This window comes from Hyla sarda, chromosome 3 (genome assembly GCF_029499605.1).
Source record: "Hyla sarda isolate aHylSar1 chromosome 3, aHylSar1.hap1, whole genome shotgun sequence".
NCBI lineage: Eukaryota > Metazoa > Chordata > Amphibia > Anura > Hylidae > Hyla > Hyla sarda.
Window position 1 is genome coordinate 358,674,236 of NC_079191.1, and position 6,000 is coordinate 358,680,235.

A 6,000-nucleotide genomic window follows, 5' to 3' on the forward strand; every position below is an offset into this window, starting at 1 on the left:
CAGACCTCCAGATGTTGCAAAACATGCTGGGAGTTGTAGTTTTGCAACATCTGGAGGTCAGCAGGTTGAAGGCCACTGGATAGGAGGTAATACTTACGTGTCCCCGCTGCTCCGGACCCGTCACCGCTGCCCTGGATGTCGCTCCATCGCTGCTGCTGCATCCCCGGGGTGTCCCCGACGCTCCGGACGTCTTCTACCACGGGATCCACGCTCTCCGCCGCCGTCATCACGTCGCCGTCATCACGTCGCTACGCACGCCGCTACTATTGGATGACGGGATGGCGTGCGCGACGACGTGATGACGTCGAAGGAGAGCGCCGGCCCTGCAGTGGATCCCGGCATGGAGCAGACACCGAGGAGGCAGGTAAGGTCCCTCCCGGTGTCCTGTAAGCTGTTCGGGATGCTGTGATTTCACCGCAGCGGTCCCGAACAGCCCGACTGAGCAGCCGAGTTACTGTCACTTTCCCTTCAGATGTGGCGGTCAGCTTTGATCGCCGCGTCTGAAGGGTTAATACAGGGCATCACCGCGATCGGTGATGTCCTGTATTTGCCGCAGTCCCGGCCGTTGATGGCCTCAGAAACCGCCGCGATAGGTGTGTGTATTCGCTGTACAAGACGCACCAACTTTTCCCCCAGTTTTGGGGAAGAAAAAGTGCGTCTTATACGGTATCTGCTTTCTTTTAGAAGTTGGACCAGATTGTGTCTGGCATTACACTACCATGCGGGTAAAAGAGTGGTGCTGTTTGTGGAATAATGCAGCTATGTTTTTTTTAATCCTGGATAATCCTGATAAAGAAAAAATCCATGTCATGTTTTATAGAGAAAGATACATTGTAGGAGTTCAGCAGGCATACTTAGATCACAATCGCATGGAGCTAAATTTCCTGAAAACAATAAAGCAAAAAATGTACACCCTTACTCAACTCTTTTTTTATCTTTGCATTTCGACAGCAAAATGTTACCAAGTGGAATAGCTCTTTAATCCTGTTCCTTCCATACTTAGTAATAGAGAAACATGGCCATGTTAAACTAAATTGTTTCTCCACTACACAAGAAAATAAGAAACTGTTGTGTGTGCCTCTTCGTAGCTCTTGGGTAGAATGACTTGTTGTACCCTGAAAGCTTTTAAGAAACAGTGCCGTACAGGGCAAAAACAATGGCCCCTTCACTTTTGCATGAATGCTTTCTGTTATTTTACACACGTCCGGCAGTCATCTATTATGTCCTTCTGACATCTGCAAGGCTTGATTGTTTATAATGCTTTCAGGGCACTCGGCTAGAATGAAAATGCTGTAAACCTTGTTGGTTATTACTAAACAAACAGTCTGCATTGTTTTTGTAGGACAGTGCCATCAACCTGTGGCAACACAGAGGAGGTGGCGGGTGGGGGCACAATGCACTGTATGTCACGGCTAATCTATAACCAAGGGCATCAGTATCGTCCATCAGATTATTTTGTATGGCTTATCTAGAACTCATTAGTATATCATCATTTGTTTGTTTACTGATCTATAAAGCCAGATCGGAAACACAAAATCCTATATGAATGCCCCTCTATCTTTTTACATTACGGCTCCTCTCCATCTCTAAAATAATACAATTCTTTTTAGTGTTTGCTTAAGTGTCCACTTAACATGATGAATTAATTTCGGATTTATTATCCAACACCAGCCAAGAGAATTGTTTAGTATGCATGTCCATGTAACATGCAGTTTTTAATTTTGCAACATAATTTAGAGGCCGTTAATAGACATTATAAATAGCCACTTGTATGCTGTACTTTATCTGTATTTAAAAATAAGGATAGAGAACTGAGCAAATTAACATTATTACATTGTGGATGAAATGTTATTTTGTAGAATATTTCACTGTTAATTGTTACATTAAAAGAGAAAACAGGAATATTTATCTACCCAAGTCTGAGGGTATTTTTAAGAAAATAACAAAAGAAAATATTAAGAATCACAAAAAGTTGTGTTCAAATAGAAACACATGAAAGTTCATGTACAGTCAAAAAAAATTAGCTAGTTAAAGGGGAATTCTGCTTTTATCATGTTAAAGGGGTACTCCGGTGCTAAGACATCTTATCCCCTATCCAAAGGATAGGGGATAAGATGCCTGATCGCGGGGGTCCCGCCGCTGGGGACCCCCATGATCTTGCACGTAGCACCCCGTTACAATCAGTCCCCGGAGCACGTTCGCTCCAGGTCTGATTATTGGCGATCAATGGGGCTGGAGCATTGTGACGTTGTGGCCCCGCAACCATGTGACGTCACGCTCCGCCCCCTCAATGCAAGCCTATGGCAGCTATCACGCCCCCTCCCATAGGCCTGCATTGAGGGGGTGGAGCGTGATGTCACTCAGGGGTAGGGCCATGAAGTCACAATGCTCTGGCCCCCGTGATCGCCAGTAAGCAGACCCGGAGCGAACGTGCTCCGGGGACTGATTGTAACGGGGTGCTGCGTGCAAGATCACGGGGGTCCCCAGTGGCTGGACCCACACGATCAGGCATCTTATCCGATATGCTTTGGATAGGGGATAAGATGTCTTAGTGCCAGAGTACCCCTTTAATCAGAGCAGTTGAGCAGTTTGATCCTTAAGAACTGAGTTTAAGCAGACAGCCTATCCAGCACTTCAAAAAATTACCATCATGTTACACTTTGCTTGAAAGTTGAATAAAAAGAGTGTTTTTATGGCAGATGAAAAGTGGAGCAGAGGCCTAATTCAGAAGGGCCACAGTAAAGAATAAGAACTGGGGAAGGGAATGTGTAAGAATCTTGTTGCCTAGCCAATGGACATAGCCAGTGGCAGGAGCTACAGCTGCCTGCCAAAACATGGTACTGTAACTGTGGGTAGTAGTGGTGTACCTACCATAGAGACAAGGTAGGCCACTACTATGGGGCCTGGCAGCAAGGGGGCCCAGTCAAGGACCAAATGGCCCACTCCCAATGCTATGTTTGTATTCTAAAAAGTTTTTCCTAAATAAGTTTTTGTATGGTACTAAAAAGAAATATTGGATAAAGTGCAAATTAACTCAATCCCATTGTGACGTGTCATATGTTGTATGAATATGCCCACCCCCAATGCACCTGACCCCTGGGATTATAATGTGGGCATTTGGGCAGCCATGCAAACTTCTTATTTTATAATCTGTTCGCTAGCCAGGGACTTCAGGTCATTTGTCCTGGTTCCCCAGGCCATCGAGCAGCACTTTTTTGTAGGCCACAGACAGCTGCAGGCTGTGGTCTACACCTGGAGGGAGGAATGACCTCTGCAAAGGTACAGGCGGTGATGTCACTTGTCATCTCTACCTGCACCAGAGCAGGAGTAAAAGGGGTGGAGCTACTAGGCAAATTGGGAAGTCTACTCGCTTTCTTAAGGGGGGCTACCTGGCTAATTTGGGAAACTAACTGACTACTAGTTGGTTCTAACCTGGGAACTACCTGCCTACGAGGGGGGGGGGGTAAACTGGGGCTACCTAGCTATCATGGGGGATACCTGTGTACTGGGGAGAACTGCTTGCCTAATAGGAAGGGACTACCTGCCCACCGGAGTGGCTAATGGTCTACTGGGTGGGGGGGGTACTGGGGGGGGGATACATATCTACTGGGGAGACATACCTGCCTTTGAGGAGACATACCTGCCTAATGGGGGGGGGCATATCTGCATAATGGAAGAACTATCTACTTACAGACATACTAAACTAATGGGTAAACTACTCAGGTGCTGTAGGAGATATTCTAAATGGCACGCCTATGTACTTAATGGGGGTCCTACTTACCTACTCACTTTTACTGTGAGGAGCACTAAGAAGGGCATTGTTACCATTTGAGAACTGTGAAGGGGAGTTTATATAGAGGTGAAGAGGGTGCTGGAGTTTGAAATCTAAGATTTTTGTGCAGCAAAATCTGCAGGACCGAGTCATGAGTGGGTAAAGCATTATGGTGGTGTTCTGCTGCTTGCGTTTTTTCATTGGCCAGCCTAGTTTTTCACACACAGAAAATACTGCACATTATTGATGGCTCTGGCTCCGCCTCCTTTGCAGTCCACATGCACAGCTGGGGGGCAATTCTGATTTTTGCTATGGGACTCCATGAATTCAATGTACATCCCTGAGAAGCATCTTGATTTCCTGAACCTTAGATACAGAAACATATACATTAACAAAACATCTAGTCAGTAGGTGTATTCTAAAACCTTGCGCCAGCATTGGGCGGGCTGCAGTCCTCTCTTGCTGCATAAGTGCTGGTGGTTCATTACATTATGCACCAATAGGATTTTTTTTTCAGGTTTTTACACTGATATAGCTAACTCTCCACAGTATGGAGATCAGTCATGTCTCCCTTTTCCTCCTACATAAAATATTATTCATAGGAAGTCTGAAGGACACCTTATTGAACTAATAACATAGGAAACTCCATTGTTTTTTCAGAGTTTCTCTTTAATCAATTCCTTTAAATATGCGTTAGCTTCATCATTCCCATAAAACATTTACATTATTATCACACAGAACACTACTCTGTTTTCTCTCATTTACATAGAACTCTGAATTTTATACTCCAACACTTCATACGATATCCACTTTTATGTTGTCTAGCCGATACATGTAAAATATTGCAATGTATTTATTTCCCTCTTTCACATTAATTAAACAATTAATTTTTGAAAGAGCTCCGCGTTAATAAGTAACCATGACGATGGCACAGAACAGTTTATTCCTACTTCAAGAAAATGGAAATACACATAATTCATCCTGTGTTCCTCCATTCATATACTGCATTTATAATGCAATTTTTTCCCCAAAGATTTACATTTTAACTACATGACGTCCTCCAGCAGAACAAAAGCGATATGTATATATTAAAATATCAGCCGTCGCATCTATAGATTACAGTTTGCATGCTGAAATTGGCTGATTGTACGGAGCTGCGTCCAATTTGTTATCATTCAGATGGTTTATTGAAATGCTAGAGGTCAACCCTTTGTCCCTAAATGAGTTCTGCTAAAAATGCATTTCTCCAGTACTCGTGTGACTTGCTATGATGTCTTCTGAGAAGGGAGGGGGAAAAAAAGACGTAGCAGGAGCGTCTCGCATTAATTTTGTTTTTGTTAAATATGGATATCTACTCACAGTTAGTTAAACATTTTCAAATAAAATTAGCAGCGAGAAACTCGGGGGCCAGCTTTGGGTTTCTTATCTAGAATTTTTTCTTTCAGTAAGAGAATGCTCCTCTGTGAGTATGCATTATCTAATATATTCAGCCCTCACTCGCTGCTTCTTTTCCCAGATGAAGATGGGCCTAATTGAGGTGGCGCTTTCATGTTTGTAGAGCACTTGAGCATCTTTGTACAAACGCATCTAGAGCCTTCTCATTTGTCTGGAGTATGTTTTAGATGTCTAAATATTATTTACTTTAAACTCTAAATCAAAAGTTAATGTAATTATTGTATATGAAACACAAGGCAGTAGGAGTATGTGTTTAGTCTTTATACTTAGTTTATGCATATTGGTTGTTGTTTGGTACACTACTCCTGTTTGGATAGACTTTTAATACTTCTTTTATACTTTTATAGTTTGAATAAATTCCTGGTTTAGATGCGCTTTGCTGATTGATAGACTGTCATAGACATTTTTGACCTTCTAAGCTCAACTTCACACTATAGAATTTCAAAGCAGAATTTAACTCAGAAATTCCGGTCCAACACGATCCTATTGCTGGCATTGGGATCCCACTGCACACTGTACATTACGGAATGTCCGCTATATGGCAAGGTATGTGTGGTCCTAGTGCCAACGTGCTTAGTCGGCCCTGGGTGCACTGCATTGTTTGATCAGAAATTTACGTATTGTGCACCTAGTCTTAAAGACTGCCCATATGTGTTTCTACGGCATTTACTAAGGGGCTAGGCTGCTGTCCTTTTATGGGGACTGATTTCCACTGGTTTATATTGTGCCAAACTACTAAAACTCATCTGATGGACCAAGAGAAAATCATAATG